This window comes from Anser brachyrhynchus, assembly GCF_964034855.1.
Source record: "Anser brachyrhynchus genome assembly, chromosome: Z".
Lineage (NCBI taxonomy): Eukaryota > Metazoa > Chordata > Aves > Anseriformes > Anatidae > Anser > Anser brachyrhynchus.
Genome location: NC_137697.1, coordinates 9,296,750 through 9,320,362, shown reverse-complemented (window position 1 = coordinate 9,320,362; position 23,613 = coordinate 9,296,750). Strand labels below are relative to the sequence as shown.

The following is a 23,613-nucleotide window of genomic DNA, read 5'->3' as shown; positions in this document are numbered from 1 at the left end:
CTAGTAACTGAGGATAGAGCCCTTAATTTTGTGTAATTCAAGTAAATGCAAACAAACAATTTATTCCCTCATTACTTGAACATGTTCTACAAAGTTCTTCCACCCAACCCAACTTAAAAGTGAAACACACATGCAAATGAAACAGTAGTTTACCTGATATTTTAAATTATCACTGCACTACTGATGTTCTTTAAGAAATACTGATACTTTAAAATTAATCAAGAGCACAGCCTGAAGGATCGCTTTTGTACCATGCTTTGAAGTTTAACAACATCTGGCTTTGATGGACTCATCCCAGAGAAATTCTGGGATGGTTAACAGAGGCTGTCTTGCCTCCAGTTGTGACAAATATTCGTTTGTAGACAGCTAGCAGCCGCAGAAGAGAATAAAATGTTACATCTGCCTTCTTGCCACTAGTCACAAAAATAAAAAATAATAATAATCAAAAAAAAATTGGCCATGAGATGTATTCAAGTAGTTAATGGAGCACTGCTTGTAACAAGAAGAGACATAAGAGGTTTTTTAATGCTAGAAGCTAGCCATGCTACTGCTAGGGAAGGGGAATTCAGAACATGCCCTCATACATCAAATCCCTGCTATGTTGTTTATGAGCAGCAATTTGAGATCAGGACTGGATTTGTAGAGGTATGTGAATTGTAAACAGTTTGCAGAAATGGCAACCAAGATTCCAGCATGCTTACTGTAGGCCTGGAGAGGTTTGCAAGGCATTATTGTTCTTTAAACTTAATTACCAGGTACAGTTAAATCCTAGCCCAGATTTTTATCTTATACCATGCAAGGAAGGCTGAATTTGATCTTTTGGAGGCATGTCAGTCAGTTGCTGGGAATATCACATGCATGGTCAGCATAGGATATGCCCACTTATGCTATTTCAACACTGCTAAAGGAATCCTTCTAATATTTTATGTTCAACTCTGAGATGAATTCAAATAACTACAGCAAGGTCCTTTCTTATAGGACTGTGCAGAGGGCATTTCAAGCTAACAAAGCTTCAGCAAGAATGGAAAAGAACAGCTCTCTTACAGTGGCTTGGAAGAAACAAAAATAGAATCATAGAATCACAGAATCACAGAACTGGTTCTGCACATTACTAAGATATCAAAACATGTAACCTCCAGAGGTTTATGATTTGGACAAGCAACGAAGCCTAGCTGTACAATAAGATCACTTCAATCACAGCAAGTGCAGCAGTTCAGGCTCGCGGTTCATTGAAAGAGCTCTAAGGAAAACAGGACTGTTGCCAATGGTTTTAAGTCACAAGTGAAAGGACCCATATATCAGAAAAGGCTGAAAACTCCCATGTTGACTTATTGCCAGACAAAGAAGCCCAAGAGCAAATATCCCAATTGAGGTCAACATTTCCAGTGTTCAATGTCCGAAATTTTGGCTCAACGCAAACCTGCAGCAATTTCTAAAGATATGAGCCGCCTAAGAAATTCAAACCAGCATTCAGAATTCGGGTTGCACTGAGTACAGCTTTGATCAGAGGCTCTTAGCACTTCCCGCCTTTGTAAAAATCTACACAAGTGTATGTGGCAAGAATATTCAGTCAATAAATAGGGATTTGTAGGTTTAAAATAGCATCAGCTGAAATAGTAGGCTCACATCATGTAAACGTTTTTGCACTTTAAATTCTGATGTCAGGCATTTGGCCCCTAACACGGCCAACATTTTTTCAAGCCGCTTATATAACGCAGGGTAAGTACTGGACTTAACGAAAAAGCCTAAAATGAATTTGACAACCAAAAACCATTACACTGCAGCAGATGAAAGAGACCTGCAAGCAACTCTGCGCCCACCCATGGTTATGATGGGGGTGGCCAAAACCTCCCTAAGGCTCTGCGCCGTCGAGCCAGCCGACAGCAGAGCTTCGAGGCTGTGTTTGCCGGTCGCACGCCGCGTCTGGAGGCAGCCCGGGGCCGAGATCGGGGCCGTGCCCCGCCGGCCGCCAGAGGGTGCCGCTGGCCCGCGTTCCCCGCCGGGGCTGTACGGGTCCCCGTGCGGCCGGGCTCGATCGTCCTGGAGGGGCGAATTGACCCTAAATCCCGCTTCCTGAGCACGTTTTCCTCCTGTTTGTGCCGTTTTCAAAAGCTGGAGGGGGTCACTCTGAAAGACAGAAGGTTACATGAGGTGGGAGACATAGAAAAAAGTATATATATAGAGAGAGAAAATATGAGAAGGGTGGGAAGGTAGACCCTGCACAATGCAGGTAAAGGAGCAAAAAGTCAGAGCAGTGACGGAGGGGTGCCCGATCATGACAACAGCTCCGAATTTAGCCTAAACTGCTGTTTTCTCATCTCTCATTCTAAGTAGAGACAAACACTAGTAGAAAACCAGAGCAGTGTTATTATGGAATGTTTTAGGATGTCTGCTTTCAGCTATTTCTATCTTACAAAAATATTACCCTTTGTTCTCATTTTTCTTACATTCATTAGAGGGGATTTTTTCCTAGGAATCTGATGAATTGCTGCTGACTGTTTGATGAGAGCACTTCAGATATTTTACATAGGACTGAATAATTTCAAGATGGTTTGGGGTTTGATTTCCCGTTGGTTGAAATTCTCATGTTACCGACACGGACTGTATTTTCATTATAACTTGTTCAGAATGAATGGAATTGTTCCAAATTAAAATGAGTTTATTCAGAAAAAACAAAAAAATCAGGTCTTTAAGCTAGAAAAATAGAATTATGAGCAGGATTTTGTGTGTTCTGTTCTGTTTTTCTGCTTACAGAAGGATCTTACGGGTCACAGAATTATGCCCTCCATGATCCAACTTTTTTTATATGTAACCCTTGCTGTTCTCAGGAAATGATACTGGAGTTCACAGCTGAGTAGTGCAAAGATATCTTCTGAAGTTCTTAAGGGCTTTTACCCACAAATGAACTTAGAAGGTAGTTCTCAAAGGTGATAATTGCCCTATTTACTTCAAGAGGCTGAGTCTAAAATCGGCTGTCAATACCTAACTTCATGAACTAATTTCAGTGCTGGTTGTTTTAGAAGAAATAGTCAGCAATTCTGCTTACCTGACAGTACTTGAAGTGCCAGCAGCACTACCTGCCAAAAAGCATCCAACTCTACCTCTCTGGCTTTAATGCTTAGTAATTTGTTTCTAACACAAAGATACCTGGGTTTACTATACAATCAGATCAGTCTGGCAAAACATTGTGGAGAAACTAACTTAGAGGTAGTATTACCACTGAGGATACAGTTCAGTAAAGTATTTTGCTTAGGTTATGCTTAATTTGAAAGCCTGCAAGTAATCTTAAAATCTCACGGTAGTTTATCATATAGTTAGCTGCTTCCTAAACCTGTTTTTAATTTAAAAGCTCTGAAAACATTTTTATTTTTTTTTAAATAGATTGAAACTGTAATAAAGACTGAAAGGACTGTAGAAGCACAGTCCTAAATATATCAGGAATGTCAATAATGCATTATGTTAATACTGGCTTTCACAAATATTTGTGGTACCCATGCAGCTGAAGTCCCTTTGAAAAGAGCACAGAAGAAACACCGGATACAGCCTCTGCATGCATTGTCTTTCTCAGCCATGCTGCCCACTTCAGTCAGTCTCAATTTTTTCAAATGCCAATTAACAGGTGTGAGAAATGCTACTTCTTACCCAGAGACTGATGTCTGCAAAACAGCAATACTATCTTGGCAATCCAGTTCGTAGCATAAATATCATGGTGTTTGAGCCCTTGGGGCCTGTGGAGTTTACAACTATGCTGTCAAGATCGCTTCGTTGGGATAGTCCTTGAAGTCCTGCCAAGACGTAGGGGACTCCGGTGCTTTTATGTGCTCCCAAACACAGCTCTGGCTCCAGGAGTCAACACTCTCGTCAGGCTGAATGATGGTGTGAATCTCAACCCGCGAGCTGAGATTCCAGCAGGGAGTGTGACAGTGCATGCTTGCATGATGATGCCAAAGAAGCAGGTGACACTGGCTGATAGCTGCAAGGAATAGTAACTGGATGGCTTCTTGTTACATATCCTCAGAACTTCACAGGATGGAATTAGAGAGAGAGGAACAGTTATAAAATGAGGTTACAAAATCCGGATGTCCTGATCAATTCGAGACAGTTGTAAGGTACCTAACACTGCATGCACAGGCAAGAACAACATTCAGCACTGGGTCAGGATCTGTTTGCATCATATTTTAACTAATCCAAGGATTAATCACATTGCAAGTCAATGAGCTGTTACGCTCTTCCAGGCACTCTAGAGACTGCCTGGAGAGAGAAAAGAAGGGTTTGGCACATCAAAATGGTGATACGAAGAAGTGCAAAGCAAGTATGTTTTCCTTGTAACAAAAAACTACACAGAAATAAAGCATTTCAACACAGCTTGGAAAGAAAAACAAGAGTTAAAAGGGCAAAGTTTATCTCGGCCCCATCACAAAAAAGTCAAGAGAGTTGCATCAGTTACAAATTTGGCCCTTCACATCTATAATAAATGGAGAGCAAAGGCAGCAGTTTGGAGTCTGAAGTGCTTCATTTCTGGAAGTTCTCAGGAATCACAAAAGACTTCAAAATTAACACCACTCTTGCAAAACATGGCATCATTGAAAGGTTTCTGTGCATTATGTGTATTTCTGCTGCTGTTAAGCCTTAAATACTGAGATAGCAGCAGATCTGCTCCTCACCTGGGCCAGAATTTAAAGAGAGATCTAAACAGAGCATTTAAATGCCAGAGTATGTTCTGCATTTTGTAATTATCCTCAGATGTACTCCCTACCACAAGTAAATAAGATAAAATCTTTTAGCTTAACCATGGAAGCTCTGTTGAATGTCAAGCAATTTTGTCACCTGCACGTCACTGTCTTGGCTTTTAGAGTATTTATTCAAGGGTAGCATACAACCCTGTTGTGATCTTTACCTGTGTCAGCACGAGAAACCAGCCATGCAGTTCTACAATGGAAAGAGAGGCTGCTAGACCACTGCTGCTTCTGAAGAGCTTTTCTCTTGTGGTTCTCCATTAATAAAAGGCACAGTATCCAGATAAGGCAAAAGTCAACAGCAGAAAGTATGTTTGAGAGGTGTCATTAATGGACATACTGTTCCTACCTGTGTGTTGACCTTAGGAACAAATGAATTCAGGTGAGTGTTCATTAGAAACAGTTTTTGCAGTAAGCAAGGAAAAAGGCAAACTAGTTAGGTGTTACTATTTATTGTTTTCTATTTCTTCACTCAGAGGGTGGTGAGGCACATACACTGGCTGCCCAGAGAGCTTGTAGATGCCCCATCCCTGGAGGTGTTCAAGGCGAGGCTGGATGGGGCTCCGGCCAACCTGATCTAGTGGGTGGCATCCCTGCCTATGGCAGGAGGGTTGGAGTTGGATGATCTTTAAGGTCCCTTCCAACCTGAGACATTCTATGATTCTATGATTCTATGTTACCAATCTCTTTTAAGACACTATGAAATAAATCCATGCTCAAGGTCAGTTCTGCAATTTACTCAATATCCTTAACCTCTGGTAGAGAAAGACTGTGATACTGAAACACTTATGACAGAATTGTCCAGACACTTTTTTAATGTTCAGTAATGGAAGGTGCTGAGCATACTTCTGTTTCCTCAAAGTAGCAAAAATTCATATAAATTTCAGGTTCAGAGACAACATGCTGTATTCTCTGGTAAGATTTATTTTGAGCTGAATTCTGCAAGGTATTGCCTATGTACTGGAAACTGGTAGTTAAAAGTACAGAGTTGATAGCATTAAATAATGTGGCAGAGATTCTTAGTCCCTTGTACAATGCAGCTCCTATGAAAAGCAATTTAAGTGCTGATCTTTTTATAAAAAGGAATAAAGCAAAGTTGAATTTACCTGTCAAAGTGGTTCTTCTATAATTCATTATGGAAAATTATTAAGTTAAACCCGTGAACTGAAATCTGTATTGTACTGTTCAAAGATAATGAAAGTTATACCATGGTTTTGTACACATACCTCCTAAGCCTCATTTAAAGGGAACTTTTTGTGCCTTATCACATGGTTCCTAATGAAACAGTCACATTTCCTCAGACCCAAGATGGAGAGAAATGTAGTTACTGATTCCCTGCTCACAGTAAATCCATGTAGGCTGATCCTTAAATGTTGGCTTTTCCCATTGACCATTTCTAGACAGGTTAGTTTACAGGACTCAAATTGAAAGAGTGTCTCCAGCACTCTGGGAGATGGAAAGATGAGTTTACAAGCTGTGAGTGTTTGCTAAACCCACATCTTCTGAGAAGTCAAGCGAACAGATTTGGCCTCACATATGCCTGTTTACATGCTCGTGGAGTTACGGTGCTGATGTGCACAGCAAGGAGCTGCACAGGACCAAGCAGCACTATGTCTTCCCACTGTCATTTGCTCTCAGGCTATTTCTACCTGCCCAGTGCAGCTCCAGAGCTTGCCACATCCCATCTGCCCGCTCTGCTTTTATATCTGCAGTGAACAGAAGGCTGCACTGTGCTGAAATATACGGAACAGTGCTCCATCCTGCAGGAAAGATGTATTTAACCTGTTCCCTTCTACCTTTAAAGAATTTTATATGGAAAATATTTTCAGGTTTGGTTTGCTTAAAGATGTTCACAGAGCAATCTGTGCCCTGTAATTCCTTGAATGTCCTCTTGGCAGTATATGTATTTATTAATATGTCAAAAGCATTTCCTTAAGTTTCTTGATCACTAGCTGTTGCATTCTATTTCTCTGTGCTAAGTGAAAGATACCAAATACGAGCTACAGCAGCCTATTTCCTAACACAGGAAAATTCCTATTTCCTCATATGAGCAGCAATTGCTTACGGCCTCGGTTGGCTGTGACCAGCAATCTGCTCTAATCCCATGCCTGTGTGGATCATAATCTTGGGCAGACACCTGCTACTAAAGCAGTTCACTGTGTGATGTGGTGACTGCATCCCAATGGCAGTGGGTAAGCGATACCGCCACCCACAACCACCTGTTCTGCCCACATGGCAGCCTGCTACCGAGGTGGTCCGCAGAGACACCGCGGCCACCTCCAACTGCAGGGCTGTGTGCCTTCTGGAACAGGGGCATGTCTGTCTGGTGTTAAGCGGTTGTTAAACATGCCAGTCTGCATTTCAGTTCAGATGTCCAGTTCATAATGCAACCTAGACCATTAAAAATGTGTGTGCCACAAGCTCGGAAATGCAGATGAACGAATTATCTGCAGCAATGCCTGTGAGGCTGGAGATGCCATGGCTAATCTCCATTTAGGGTCCTATTTAGGTCTTGAAAGTCCTGGTCTTCTTCTTAAGCTGCTTTATAAGACATTGTTTATAATTGCTGTGCTTCTGACTGTCAGGGCAGAGTAAAGTTGTGTTGGTGAGACACCTCCAAGCAGGTGAAGCTGAGCCAAAGACACTGCTCCTCCCTGCCTTAAGATCCTTCACATATTTCTTCTGTCAAGAGAACTGGAAAAGCTATTTCATTAGAGACAAGGGAGTACTGTGACAATCTCACCACATCAGTTCAGATGTGCCCAAATGTAGCGCAAACTTGTTCCCAAACTTGTTCTTTATTAGGGCATGATCCAGAAATTTGTTATTACTAAGCTTTGTCCCTGCTACCATTAGATGTACTTCTGGACCTAAGTGGAAAATCCACATTATTAAGGCTATACTCCCACAGAAAATGTTTTCAGGATTCTCTTTAATTAGGTCTTATAGGTCAGAAGAGTGAATACTGTAAGACAATGATTAATTCTTTCGTCAAGCTTCTTTCACCAGATACTTTCCAGATACTATATTGGAAGGGGAAGGTGTATGAAAAAGCATTAGCTTCCCAAATGAACAGGTTTTACCTTCAGATACTTCAGGCTGCAGTTCCACAATTTTCCAGACACAAACATAGAGTTTTTCTAGTGCTGCCATAGGCAGAGATCTGGGTAAGGAGAGGAAAGCCAAAAGCTAAGGGTGAAATAGAAAGTGAAGAGGAGAAGTTAAGGACACTGGGAATTTACGTCTGATGATTGTACCAGTGCAGTGTATTCACCGGAGCAAAATAAAGTATTTGGAGATGCCTTTTATTCAGCAACTGTTCCTAAAGTTTCAAATGATATCCCTAGCCAAAATCTCTTTTCATCCAGCTGTGGCTGAGCCTCTGTAAGACAGTATTAACCAGGGAGGATCATATAACTGCAATTACAGTGGCTGACGTTACTTCCTCTGTGCAGGTGTGCAAGGTGCTCCGTCAAACCCGTCCAACCCAGCTTGGTCTCATTCTCAGCTCACTGGGAGACTGCCTTCCCTTAAGAGCTGGAGCAATCTTCAGTTTTAAACTTTCCTAAGATTGGGTGAGGACTAGGGGATTTTCTGGACTAGGAATTTGATTTCAAAAGCAGCCAAGCAGCTACAGAATTTGGGATCTTCAGGCCACACCTGCCATTACTGGACACTGCAGAGGAATGGTCAGCTGATGGATGGCTAAAAGTTTGCTCTAGAGTACTGTGGTGGGGAACAACAACTTCTTTCTTACTAAGAAAAATCAGCACTACTGCAACCCTGCAGTTCCCAACACAAGGAGAGTCCTTTGCTTTCTAAGCCAGATATGTTTGGTATTTTCAGAGCAGAGTTATTCTCCATACCATCTGCTCACTGAGCACACTGTCATGGGGAGTTAATGCAGAGCAGGAATGCAACACAAACCATGCACTACCTCAATATGCAGTACTTTCCTTGCCTAGACCAGCCCTCTGCTGAAATAGCTGCCTTGCTGCAGTCAACCTCAGCAGTTAGCTTACGTTAGGTGATCAGGTCAGGAAAACAATCTGGGCTGACCACAGAGATGGTGAGAGCAGCCTGGTCCTTCATTACAGACAGATCTAGACAAGGCTGTAAGCTTAGAATTGAAGTTTAATCTCTTAAGTAAATAAATACATATATACAACTGGAGTGAATTACCTAGGATAAAAACAGATATCATATCCACAGTACTAAAGACAAACAAAAAAACAAACAATTCCTATCACTGAGAAGATGAGGCACTGACTCATTTTGTGCATCCAGAAGTAAATATAAATCAAGTCTTTTATTTACCTACCTCTGAATTATTACTATTTTTTGTCTACTATGTGTAATCCTACTGTGGTGGGACATTTAATTCTCATTTCTTAGAAGACATGAAAAAAACAAAACACAACACAACAACATCATCAACAAAAACCACCTCCTAATTCAATTTTCCTACTACTTTAATTCGGAAATTTTCATTCAGTTCCCAGAAGTGTTCTAGATTTGAGCTTTCACAATTGAAAACTTGAACTTTGGAAATTCTTTGCATCATTAGTTTTAACAGATGCACAATACAGTAATCATCACGAGTGCTGAAACACTCATGAAGCTGGCATTTTATAAAAAATAAAAAATAAAAATAAAATGGAAAGATACAGATGGGCTAATCCCTGCAAAGTGCACATGCATCACCACGGATGACTTTTTATTCTTAGGTCACGGTGCCCAACAGAACAAATGTGTGGGCATTAGTGATTTCCCCCACAGTGTGCTGTGTTAGGTCATCACCAGACACTGTGTTTATCCTTGAATAAAAAGCTCTGGGCTAGTCACATCCAACAATCTACAAGGTTGGTAGAAGGGGCTTTTTTTCCATTCTAGAATGCACCCAAAGAATCATTACTATCTGCACACATGCTTGTCTGGAATAGCCCCGGAATAGTAAAGTTAATGCACAGGCACTGTACAAATGCTCAGATCGTTTGTAGAGCTGATGCTGTGATTTTCAGACATGCCTACTCCTTGTAAGATATACAGCAGGTATCAGTTGTACTTAAGGATATCGGGTCCATAAAAAGTAGAAACATGAGTTAAACAGAGGTGTTGACTTTTTGTCTGACATTGTGGATGACACAAGCAGCCAGATCACTAAGTGAATAAACAGAGCTTTTTATTTTCCCTGCAGCTATGTGAGCTCTGGTTATTTCTGACACACCTGCAAAGCCTCTGTGGAGCTTAAAATAAGTGTCTCACAGAGAAAGTTTGACTTAAACACACTTTTGCATGTGGGATCTGATTTTTGGGAGAGATGGGCCAACAGTGCTATTACAAAGGCATGCCAAAGAACTGTAAGCTTGTATATGTACCAGTTAACATCAAATCCCTTGTTCATCAGGGTAAGTGCATGTGAACATTTCTCACAAAAAATGGGACTGCATATTAAAGCAGACAAAACTCGGGTACAGCCTTCTTTGCTCTCTATTTCTGAAAATATTTGGATAAAAAGAGGGAATCTCTGTTTTACCCTGTTGCCTATTCCACAAATAAAATCATCACCACTTGCATGAAGACAAGTAGAAGAGCAGCAGCTTCACTGCTCATTAAGAGCTTCTGGAAAATACTGGTACCATACTCAGCGCATGAGATGCTGCTCCAACCCGGAGCCATCCGCCAGCACACTGCACTACTCTTTCCAGCACAGTTCCTAGTCAAGCAAGGGCAGGGGGTTGACCCTAGCTTGGGAACAGTTGTTTCTTCTCCTTCACTAAACACAGATTTGAAGGAGTAAACTGAGCCAAAAAGAGCTGAACCTACTACACTGGATTGCCTGCTCCTTAGTATGCCAGAAAATGTACTAGAGGCCCTCTTTCTACAGAAAGATTACCAACCAATATATCCAAAAAGATCTGATGCCAGACAAAGTTTTTTTCCCCAGTCATAAGGGAGAAAATTCCCTTTGGACTTGCTTACTACAGAGACCAATCAGCTTTGCCAGCAGTAGTAAAAGGCAAAAGCAGCTTCACGCTTGCATTATTCAGTTCCAGTTCTACCATCCAGACATAAGAAGGCTTTTTAACAAGGTAACAGTTAACTAAACTTAATTTACCCAGTAAAGCCTATGGGAAGCAGCTTGAGCAGGCAGAAGGATTTAGGTTCATATAGGCTCAGGTGAAAATGCTGCTGATGCTAGCTCCCTTCTCATCAGATAAAGATGTGCCACCAGGAATTTCAAATGCAGTGGTTTCTCCATTTTCACATTCATACCTTAGAGACTAGGCTATGAGTATAGTCAGGACCTGGGGCGAGGGGGGGACACACACAAGCCTTGAAGTGGTGTTAGCTGCAAAATCACAGCCCTTCTGACAGGCAGACTGAGACTTTGTCCCCTGCCCACCCTTAAAGCTTTAACCACTGTGTGTAAATGTCAGGTCCCTGAGAGTTTCATCTACTGCCAGCTGAAGCCAGTGGGAGCTCTGCTGTCATTACAGACCAAATGCCCTGTGTAGGAGTACTTAGTGTGGCTTTATTCCAAAAAAAAAAAAAAATACAAACTGTCTCTTGTCTTCCCCTTTTAAATATAGCCTGGCAATGACCTATCTTCAAGGGAGGCAGGCAGTACTGCCTGTGAGACCAAACCGGTTGTGACTGAAGATGAGCAAGGAAAGGAAGGCTTAAGCCAACTGCAATATTCATTCCCCGGCACTTGTACCTCTCTTCCAAAGTGTCTGTTATTAAGAACTTGGTATTTTCATAACAGCTGGATAATGGACAGCGGGTGTTTCTGTGGCGACATATTGAGAGCTCAAAGATTAATGTGTCATTTTACTATTTTCATTCTGATACTTCTATGCTGATAAATGCTTGGCAATCTTACCATCCCATTAGTAATATTAAATACTGTAAACCTGGGGTTTGGGGAGATATAAACCATTTTAAAATTGATTGTGACCAATAAAATGTTCTCTGGGCATTTTTCCAATGCAAACACTCTCTAAGCTCACTATCAAAATACAGCACAGAAAAGAGCTACTAGATATTTCTTTCATAATCAAGGCTAAGAGATGTGAGCCTTTCAGGGTAGTCCTTTATGAACATGCAGAGAGACGAACATGCAGATACTTCTGTTTTCAAATAATATTACAACATGAATCAGTAACATTTGGAGGAGCTTCTTTTAGATTTTCCCATCAATGTTGGATTGAATCTTTGGCAGATGGAAACCTCTCTCCTATATCACTCTGTTCTGACAAACTCTGCTCCTCTCATCCATAAAAGATGGCATTGTTTTCTTCAAAGAAAACTCAGAGTAAAGCCCAGTGAACAGTGAAAATAGCTGAATAGGACTGGGGAGGTGGTGTGGGGGGTGTATCTCTTTGACACAGAAGCCCTTCTTTTACCCATACAAGGCTGAGATGAGTTAGTCACTAGCCTGATGAAGTCAATCCCTGTTCTAGTACACTTTCTCTAAGGTCACGCAACGAGTCAATAAGCAAACTGGGCTGAGAACATGAGAATCCCATCTTGCAAGAGCAATAGTGCCACTATATTTACTCAGGCTCTTGTGACTGTTATGGCTTTTTTCTTTTTTTTGTGGTGAACATCAACAGGCAGCCTGAAACTGGCACTATTTTAGAGTTCATACAAAATAACGTATGTAGCAGGTCAGCGTCAGCAGACAGGGAGCAGAGAGGTGGGGGTGCTGCAGAGGGCTTTGGGAAGGGCACAGAAATTCATCCAAGGCTCACAATGAACAGTAACATTTAAACATTTGCTGAAGGGAGAAAGAAAAAAAAAAAAAAAAAAAGGATTCAATCCTCAAATGAATGGGACTAGAACGCGACCCCGGGAAAGGTCACTAAAGCACAGAGGCACTTTTCCACTCTGTTTGGTTTAGGCACTAGAATGCAATCAGGACGCTTGGCAGCTCTGAGCTTCTACAAGCACCTTAGTAGCATTACATTTAGATGTATATATCCTGCTGCCTTATGTCTCAGCCATAACAGGATCTTTTCTCAGCCCTGAATAAACAAAGCCTGATCTTTTCCTACATCATTCCTATTTCAATAGAAATACAGAGGTCTGGTTATTGGTCTTGACTTCAGAAAGCTGCTTTCCTCTACATATGAGCTGGGACGTGCAAAATGCTGAGCTGCTTGTGGAAACAGCCTGAGCCCTGGACTTAAAGTGACACAAGCAAAAGTGCTCAGCCCCACTTTGTAGTGGCACTCACATAGGAAACACATAGGAAACTTCAAAAAGAAGAACAAGTGATTTGAAGCAACCCATAGAGAACCCTGCAAAGCACTGTCCACCACACACTGACTGCAATACCAGTGAGGTTTGATGGTGAGTGTGAAGGTGATGTGCATGGAGATGAGATGGAAATATCTTAGCAACTCAGCTGCACTTAGCAAGTTTAAGCAGCCAAGATTTATCTTCTCCTCTCATTTATCCTCCTTTATAGTCACGTACTTGAAGGTCTTTACGTGAAAGTACAGTTTGTTGCACTAAGCCCTCAACAACTACAGTTTAAGAAACACCACTGATGGGAATAAGAAAACAAGACACAACAAGAAATCTTGCACAGGCTCAAAGGCCACTTAAAGAAAACTTGAAATTTGTTTATCATCACAGGATATTTTAAAAAGGGAAACGAATAACAGCAATGTTATCATTAGTACACATAAAACATAGTTTGAGTCCAAAATTATCCCCAGAAGAGCTGCCAGTCTGGAAAACCATTACCATAAAATACGAGGTCATGTGGGTGCTAACATGTCCTTTGTCCCCAGATGAATAACTAAACTGGGAGCTTCCAGACAGGTAGACAGGTAGATCAAGAAGTCTGCCTGATTCTTCAAACCCACGATATTGTAGGGTGACCAGACATCCTCATGTCCAATGTTACTCTTTAGGAAGGTTTCTTTACAGCAGCTGGTGGGAAAGGTTGTCGGGAGCCCAGCAGACCTGCTTAATCTTCTCCCCCTTGTCTTTCTCTAGGACATCCTTCTACCCTCTGAAGATAACCCTGGGTATCACCTATTCAGGCAGTAGAGTACTCTGACTTGGCATCTGCTGATAACATTCAATAACAGTTTCCTCTCCCGTGTCCATAAGTCATTGTTCAATGAGGATGTAAAGAAGGCAGTTTCCTATTTCCTCTTTCCATGTTCTTGTTCATGACCTGTGAACATGAATTGATCTGATGGCCAGTTTAGCACTTTTCCAGAAGTAGGTGTCCCCAGTGCTGGCCTCACCCAGTCTCTTCCTCTCTTCTTTTAAAACATGGCTGCGAAGGCCATGCAAGCACTAGTACTACACATGGAAGAGGTCATGGGTGACCTCACAGCACATCAGAAGAGCACACACAAGGCGATTTCTTACCTTATTCCTCCCTCTTGAGGACAAAAAGTGCCCAGGAGCCAGGTGAGCTGCCACAAGCCAGGCTCAGTCTGCTCTGCCAAACCACCTCGTGGCAAAATACATTCGATTAAAAACTGTGCAACACACACTCAGATGTACACAAATTGGCTGGGACTCAGGAAGCCCTGAAGCTAGGTTTAAAAACCTGTTCTCACAGCTTGAGAGTAATGCTCTTAAACCTAGGGACAGTGTCAAATGGGGTCTGATTAGCAGAAGTTCAACACTGACTTCGGAATGTAATTGCCTTGTATAAGTAGAGGTTAATTTCAGTTAAATAGATCGTACTGATATCCCTTGAGACTAGGTAAGCTGATCTAAGATGAAGCTGCCAGTTCGGTGATTTAAAATTAGAGCAATGCCCTCCCTTCTTCAGGCCTCCCAGCATCATTCTTGCTGCCACATGCTAACCCCACTGCAATCTGATGCTGTACCCAACTGAGAATTGCTGTGCTCAAGTGGGAGGCAATGAGAGCACAAGCACCACTGTTACGAAAGTCAAGCAGGATTTCCTTCATTGCCCCCAGGATGAACAAACATGAGGGTCCATTTCCATGGCACCGTGATGGCACTGTGAACATCTTCCATGTACCACCATTCTCTGTAGGACAGGAATATGCCCTCTCTTAAGGAAAAGGAGAATTCTCCAAAAAGAGTGGAATACAACAGTAGAAAGGGGCTCCCTACCATCTGGGCAGACAGGCACTGAAGGTCTCATATAGGATCACAGCTATGTATTGCTACCCTGTTCAAAATGCTAGTACTATTTACTGATCAAAACCTCAATTAGAATATGCAACCAATGCAGATAACTGATTATCTTGTAAAAGACTCTTAAAGAAAGTTGAGTTTCTGGAGTCTGGGGGCTGGAAGGTACCCTCAGGACAGAATAGGTGTGAAATGATTCTGGGCAGCTCTATGGTCGTCCTTTTTGTAACTTGTCTGTTATAACCAGCAATCTAGAAGGGACTTTCTAAAATTAGAAAAAGACATCCACATGAATGACATACCCACTATACAAATAATTAGTCATTATCCAGGTGTTAAGAAATTTCAAATATAAAACCACTGGTCAGGTCCACACATGGGGAATCCCAATTCATATGCACCTTCTGGTTCCCCCTTCATTAAAACCAGGTAGCAAAAGAAAGGGAGGTGAAATTTAAACATTACACTCAACTATCATCAGTTATTAATGTCCAACTGGCTGAAAAGCAACTCTTGCTCAGGCTTGTGGTGATCTTATTCTCAGAAGATGGCTCCAGAGCCCTTCTGCATGAGATCAAAGCCCACATCCTCTGCTGTTCAGTATTTGCTCACCCCTGCCCAAGGAGCCCACCTCCGCGCACCCACAGGTAAAACAGCAACATCACGGTTGGTGATTTTGGCTCTGCAGGTTTACACCTTAAAACCACAAAACTGAGTTTTAGCCATGATAGAAAAGGCTCCTGGGCAGAATTCGGGTGCTTTTTCAGTGGGACAAAAAGCCTTTTATTTTAAATGTTGGAGCTCAGCATCTTGTATCTATGTATGCAGACATCATACAGCAGAGCTGTATCCAAATGCCCCCAGGTACATTAGACCAATATAACACAGGTACCACTGGCTTTCGTGGACTCTCTCCATTTCCTGCTGTCTCCGTGTATGACAGATCTTAAACTCTCTTTAAGCTCTTTCTTTAGAGTGTCAGTCCAATGCAGTCTGATAGGCTCCCAGGGTAGTACACACCAGTTTGATTCACTATGTTCTCTGCCACATTTTAATACAGGTAACAGCTCCAAGTGCACCAAAAGTAAAAAAGCAATGAGAGACCACGTCATATACACAGCTAGGAAGGGAATCAACAAACTGTCACTCACATACCACTCATATGGAGTCAATCTTTGTGTTAACACATCCAAAAAGTCCATCCAGCTTTTTAAATGATCAGTAGTAGCCCATTTTCAATGATCACAGTTAATAGCCCTCTAGCAATCCTAGATAAATCACTTCCCTTTTCCCTTTTTCCTCCCTAAAACTTGCAAACCACAAGCACTTGCTTTTGTGCTCTGCATCATTTTTAAGGAAGCAATTTTACTTTTCTCCATAATGCTTTAATTCTGGATCCTCAAAAGAACTATTTATTTTTGTCTGCTCCACTACCATTTTCCTCTACACCCAAATTTCTTCCCTATGTCCCTTTAAAACACTCATTTTTAGATGATTTTCTGTCACCTGGTCTCACTCAAAACTTTACTGGGTTCATCTTGAAGTCCCTTGATTCAGTTCTACTCCCATGGAGATATATGCATTGCAGTCATTACAACAATATAAAACTGTTTTGAGAGAAGAGCCAGATGGAGAGAGACATGAATCCTGGGCATATGAGGACACACTCACAGGATTGACCCTGAGGGGTTTCAGAAGAGTTAATGTTGTCACTGGATTGAAAACTCTGTTTTATGCTAGTAGCACATAAAGCTTTTCACTGGTCTGTGTGGTCGCCTGCAACTTATCAATAAGTATGCATTACCATGCATTTTTTACATAAGTGACCTTCATTCTCTCAGTTCAGCATGCACGGTAACAGCTTGTGCTGCGAGAGGTATCTGTTGTTTAACAGAGCTGTTGTTAGCAGCCATCTGAGAAATACGTGATCACGTCCGCTGTGTAGAGCCTACGGGGGATACAGCAAGGTTAATGGTAAACCCTCCCCACAACTTACATCAGAAAAATTTAATCTGTGATCTTAATGTTACCTTACAGTACTTTAGGTTTTTCTACTCCCTTCAGCTACGCATCAAAGTACCTGTTCCCGACAAGAGGAAATTTGGCCATCTCAGCCCTATGTCATTCTGATGCCAAATGGAAGTTTCACAAGAAGAAGCAGCCAGAAATCTGTGCCTCACATCTAAAATGAGGCAACTCAGAGTGGAGCTGGGCATTTCTCTTGCATTCTCAAAACAGTCTGGGGAAAAAGGTTTTACTTTCTCCCAACTCTATCAGATGAAATGCAGATGCTGCTGAAGGTGTCTTTGACGGGAAAATATTTCACATTGAAATTGAAAGTGGGTCATCTGCAGTGCTGGAAACTTGAATTTCAGTTACATGTAGCACAGCACTGGGGTGTAGGTTGAGTCCACTTTATTTGGATAGGTTCTCCTAGGACTAGCACTCAGAGACATCAGTTATCATTTGCAGAGCAGTCCAACAAGGCTATATGGGGGCAGAATCAAAGGCAAGCCGATGCCTTGTCCTGAGAAATGCCTGCAATGTGACACTCCTGCCCTGCATTGCCTGGAGGAGCTCCTTTCCCTGACGCCAGGGTCACATTTGCCTAAGGTGAACTCATCAAACAGTAGAGCTGTGCCAACCTCAACAGGATGTTTGTTGTCACCTCCCAGCCAGACCTTAGTGGTGTACAGTTGTACTGCTGTTCCTCTCTCCTAGCTACGGGTGTGCAAGCCATTAGAACAGCAAGAGCAATTGCCCAAAGGTGCAGGTCTTTACCCAGAAGCCCTATCTCTCTTCTTGTCCTCCTTCTGGGCACTAGAGGACTCTGACCATAATTATTGTTATGGAGGAGTTTGAATTTAAAGCATGAATATTTCAGAGCTCACCTTCCCGCAGTAACATCTCTGGTGGCCTATCATCAATGGTAGCACTTCAGTGCATAACTGAACATGCCGAAAGCCATAAGACAACAGATCACACATTTCTGAGATATTCAAAGGGAAAACGGGATATCCACTCACTTGATCTAGGCACTCCAGGCACATGCACAAGAGAAGGGATGAAGTTATTAAAGGGTTAATACAAACTAGTTAGGATATTATTTTTGGACTGCCCTTTGTGAAGAGACAGCATATTTTCCCAGCATGCCAGTGACCTTCTCTTGCCACATGTATCTAAGGTTGTGCACAAACCTATGCTCATGCAAGTTATCACCGGAGCCTTTAAAAAGCCCATATACCCAAACATTACATGGAAGATGGGACACTAAAAGGAAAGGGTGAAGGATTTTGTTAACTGATTCATCACTAACACCGTTTTGGCATGTGCTAGTGACACAAGATAATAAAATTTGCACAGCACTGTTTTATGTCAGAGAAATTTACTGTTTGGGAAAGCTGCCGTGGGAACAGCTCTGAAGAGACCTACTCACAAGAGCAGTGTCTGCAGAGTGGTGCAGGAGCCGGCCCTGGCCCCAGCAGCCGCAGAGGCTCACCGCAGATGCTCACCGCAGGCAGGGTGAAAGCTGTCACCTGCCTCTGCTGGGCACAGGGAGCAGGAATCAATGACAAACGAGGTGTGACTTCTGAGGAACAGGCTGGGACCAACCACAGGGTTAATAATTCAGGAACTAATGTAATTGTCCCAGTACTATTGGACATTAATGGTCTTCAGTCATTACCCAAACTTGCTATTTCAAGTTGAAAAGTCCCATGTCACATCACAGCAGAGTGGTGATTTATATCAGCTCCATATGTAGCAGGGACAACTGATGGGAGTTTACCACAGGATGATGTTTTCAAAGATGCCTATGCTATCTCGGAGACTAATGTAAGAAAAAGCTGGCCTCTGTTCACCCATATTTCCAGAGATCATCATTCAAGTTTAGTTGAGAAGGCTTCAAATTCTGTTTCAACAGGATTTAAACAGTATTATCCAGCAACCCCTCTGAATGCAAACAGGCATTTAAAAGATTTGAAGATTTACTTGTATATAGAGAAACAATTCTTCCATTGCAAAATTCTGCATGCTGAGTAAATCACATCGTTTGGTGATTCATTTTGCAATTTGTCTGGATAACAGATACAAAAGACTTCCAGCTGACCACACACCAGGAGCTTCTCCACCATAACCCACAGTGGGTGGCAGCAGAGGCCCGGCAGACAGGACAAAAGCAGCCAGAGTCACTGAGATGTTTATCGAGACAAGCAGATGTTACAAAGGGTGACTTCTTGTGTTGTTTTGTCCAAACCAAAAAAAAAAAAAAAAAAAAAAAAGGAGGGCTTTTTTTGTAATTAAAACAGAAGAGAAGACAGAATCAGTTGACAAACACATTCCTGTTAAGCATCCCAGCCAAAAATGCTCGTGTACTTGTAGCAATGTGCATAACAGTCTGATTTGTCTGAGCACATGTTACAGACTGTAGAGGCTTGAAAGAGATTGTACCTGCTATGTAATGGGAGATATCTGCTTTTACACTGTTTACTATTTGATGCAGCCTGCAAAGTATTCAGACTTGAAAAGAAATGCTATAGATGGCAATGATAAAAGTTGTCTCCGTGTGGACAACTGATTAGCGGTAGCAAGATATCAGGTAGCTGCTATCAGATGTTAGGAAATTATTCCCAGGTCTTTTCAGCACAGCTCTGAGATTTTAATGAGAGTTCTTCCCAAGGCATCCCTAAGATAGAGTAACTGTTAGAGGGAAACCTGCACTGAAGTCAGTGCCCATCAAAAGCAAGGCCTTTAAATCTCCACTGAGCACAGCTGAAAACACAGAGGTAACCACTGTTGACTCACAGATGCCTTCAGGTTTCATGCTCTAAAGCTTTTGACTTTTTAAACACTTTTGTTCAATTCCAAACAATACCTGGCCTCTCCCACCTCATAGGAAATGCAGAGGCAATCTTCTGCATTTGCACAAAGGACAAGGTAAAGGCACTGTCATTTTCTTCAGCCAGCCATTTGACTGGCAGCCAGGAGGGCCAACCACACCCTGGGGTGCATCAGGCACGGCACTGCTAGCTGGCTGAGGGAAGGGATTGTCCTGCTCTGCTCTGCGCTGGTGCAGCCTCACCTTGAGCACTGCGTGCAGTTTTGGGCATCACAGTAAAAGATGGACAAAAAACTATTAGAGAGCCTCCAAAGGAGGGCTACAAAGATGGTGAAGGGTCTAGAGGGCAAGATGTGTGAAGCATCTGAGGTCCCTTGGTTTGCTCAGCCCAGAGCAGAGCAGGCTGAGGGGAGGCCTCATGGCGGCCTGCAGCTCCCTCATGAGGGGAGCGGAGGGGCAGGCGCTGAGCTCTGCTCTCTGGGGACAGCGACAGGACCCGAGGGAACGGCATGGGGCTGGGACAGGGGAGGGTCAGGCTGGGGGTTAGGGAAAGGTTCTGCACCCAGAGGGTGGTCGGGCACTGGGACAGGCTGCCCAGGGCAGTGGTCCCAGCACTGAGCTGCTGGAGTTCAGGAAGCCTTTGGACAGTGCTCTCAGGCATTTGGTTTGGTTTTTTGGGTGCTCCTGTGTGGAGCCAGGAATTGGACTCGATGAGCTGTGTGGGTCCTTCCAACTCAGGATATTGTGTGATTCTATCCTTCTAACCCAAGTACCCAACAGATTGTTTTGATGTAAGCACATACAATTCCTGTACTAAAAACTGACTCTAACAATGAGTGAAAGGGAAAAGTGTCTCAAAAATCACTCCTGGTTCCAGAACATGGTGACACACTTGGGTTTAAGCAGGCACAAAGAAAACTGGTATCTCAGTGAATCACAGTGATGTTGGCTGCTAAACCACTTTTTACAAGGAGCTGGTTGAAGTTTATCAATATCTTTTTTTAGTAAATCATTATCATTTTAGTAAATGACTTCTACGTTATTTGCATGCTCTCTCTCTCTAATGTGATGGGATTTTTTCAGAATTGTCAATGGAATTTTCTTTTGTGAATAAATGTTACAAGAATCACATGAAAAGCCCTTTCACCCCCACCCCAAACTACCGAAATTTCCTATTTTAACTCCTCCTTACTGGGGTGCCAATCAAAGCCAGCATTTGAAAATATATATATATATATTTATATATATAACACTAAAAAGATGAATAAAAATAGAAAGCATTAACTATCAAGTGTCAACAGTAATCCAAAGAGAAATGTCATGTGTCTTCATAAAAAAAAAATGTTTTTCCATTAAACACCCATCAGAATATGTTGCAGCCAGCACAAACTTAGGTCAATTAAAATCCACTGCAATAAAAAGGCACAAATGAAATGTGATCTGAATTAACAAAATATTTGTCCTTCAATGTCCTTCAATTTCTAATCTAGTAAAATTCATTCTTATTCCAGGATCAAGCATGGGTGTTTTTTTGTGTGGTTGGTTTTTTCTTGTTTCTTATAAGTATATAACAGTAATAAAGTTATCTTTAAAAAAAAAAAAAAAAAGAATCATCATGTGTTTGAAATTCTACAGGACAGCTCCCAGTACCTAGATATTTGGTGAATGTAGTTCTACTTCAAATGGTACATTTGGAGGTGACTTTGTGGAAATTGTGCTGTCAGTGTGACTGAGGGGAAAAGCAGATTTAAAATGATTTATATTCTGACTGTTCCTCTGGCTTTTGGGACTACAAATCTCAGTAGAAATTTAACTCATTTATATGGGTAAAAACATTGTGGATTTTTTTTTATTTTTATTTTTTAGACTCTCATCTTAAAAGTTTTGTAGTGAAAAAGGAATAAAAGGCAACTTCCAATCTGTTGCTTGACTATTTAGGACTTTTGTGCTGCCAAAGTCCTGCATTCTTTTTTAACTGCTTACACATGTACCCCAGATGAGTTTATTGGTGAAACCTAGGTTATATTCTTGAGGATATGGCTATAAATTAAAAATACAAAATAAAATGACAGCTTCCTCCTACTCTTGCATGTTAACTTAATCTACTAACTAAACTATTTTCCTTTTGAGCCTCTCTGTTTAAATTTGGCCACATAGGCTAAAAGTCCAAAACTGATGGAGATAAGGGAACATTAGGAAAGAGTTTCAGTTAAGACTCATGAGTTAAATTGGAGTAGAGATCAACTGATGATAAACGAGTTAACAAATGGATTTTTGCAAAACATAATATATATTATTAAGCTGTCTTCCAACTGCAGGATCCATGGCACTTGACAACATAAGGAATCTCAGGCTCTGCTCTTTCTGGAACTGCCGCAACCTTGCGAACTTTGTACTCAATCAAAAGAGGAGTAAGTTTTTAAAAACTAAACAATGGGTAAAATTTATTCATAGTGCAGTTCCATTTACTTGTCTGAAGTTAGCCTAGTAATGAATTGTAACCATATATTTCACCTAGAGGATTTACTGAGTGAAACTGAAAAGGCAGCTTCAAAACAGTCTATCAGGTCAGGCATTACAGGAAAGACCACACAGTACTGGAAACTCACACATGGTCTCCTCAGCCTACTGTTTGCATGTACCCAGTAACAGAAAAATCTCTCCTAAAAATTAACTATGGGACTTTAGCCAAAACAGCAGTTATAATTATCCACTTGAACAATTTGTGTAGGAATATTTGCATGAATTCTCTCCTACTTGAAGTTTTTCACCAGCGTCCTTCAGGCAGATACACCTGAGTTGCATGCTTAAGACAAAAACTGATTGAGTAAATTCTGTGACTTGTGCTAAGCAGTTCATATAGGTCATCATGAAATCAATAAAGATCATGAATCCATGGTGTCATGATTTTTTAAGGCAAACAGTTCGAGAAAACCTCTAGAGGCTGGCTTCATCTCTCCTATACCTTGTCCTCTGAATAGTTTCATCTAACTCCAGAACAAATCCCACCTACGTCATAGCCATCTGAACTTTTCAGGGATGTACAAGTGCTCACAAGGCACAAAAATAAAAATGGACTTGGAATGAATCATATCGGATTTTCACCAGGGTCGCAAGAGAATAAGACATAGACTCTCCCAGCATGACAGAATGTGTCCTTCCTTTGTCAGCTCCATGAATGATGGATACATGTAGAGTTTTGTGGAAAAGGACTCAGATGTTACACCATAATCATGCACAGTGGAAGAATAAAACATTGGGGCTTTATTCTTCCAGAACAGTTACATGTGATCACTGAAATGTCAGCTACTTTTCTAACTCTTAAACCATCTATGACATTTAACTTAAAATAAGGTGTATTGACATCTATATCACGAAGTCACGATTAAACTTTAATGAGAGGCTTAAAAATTTACCAGCAGAATGTATTTTTTGAATGGGTCACCCACATCAAAAATGCCATATTCCATCACAGAGATAATATTTTAAAAATAACTTCCTAGATTCACATCCTTCCAAAGGATGATTCAGGAAGGGAGGAAAATTATACAGGGTTCAGTCTTGACAAGGGCAGAGAGTTCTTCATTTGTGCGCTAATAATGTTTGAAGAACAGATTAAATTGTGGAGGAGGACTGAGAAACAGAGGCCAGTCAGAAGAAAAAGAAAGCTACTCTGAGTGAGGACAACTCTTAGATATGCCAAATTAATTGAATGACTAATTAAGACAGTAATTCAAATCAGAACCAGCTGGCAGTTTAACATTCCTCAGACCCTTATTCAGCAAAATTTTTGAGTGTTTGCCTGGTTTTAGTCCCACCAAAGTCAATTAACAATCAAAGAGTGCCTCAGAGAGTTTGAAACCTGAGAATCATTCCCCCTATTTTTTTATATATTTTTTT

At 41.5% G+C, this 23,613-nt stretch overlaps 1 protein-coding gene and 1 long non-coding RNA gene across 4 annotated transcripts in view; one reads left to right on the top strand and one right to left on the bottom strand.

The window, feature by feature from the left end:
* The window catches only part of LOC308185138, a 210,939-nt gene that overhangs the window by 1,345 nt on the left and 185,981 nt on the right, over positions 1 to 23,613 (top strand). The window lies entirely within an intron of this gene.
* Positions 1 to 23,613, bottom strand: part of LOC308185134 (uncharacterized protein) — a 163,477-nt gene that overhangs the window by 35,534 nt on the left and 104,330 nt on the right. The window lies entirely within an intron of this gene.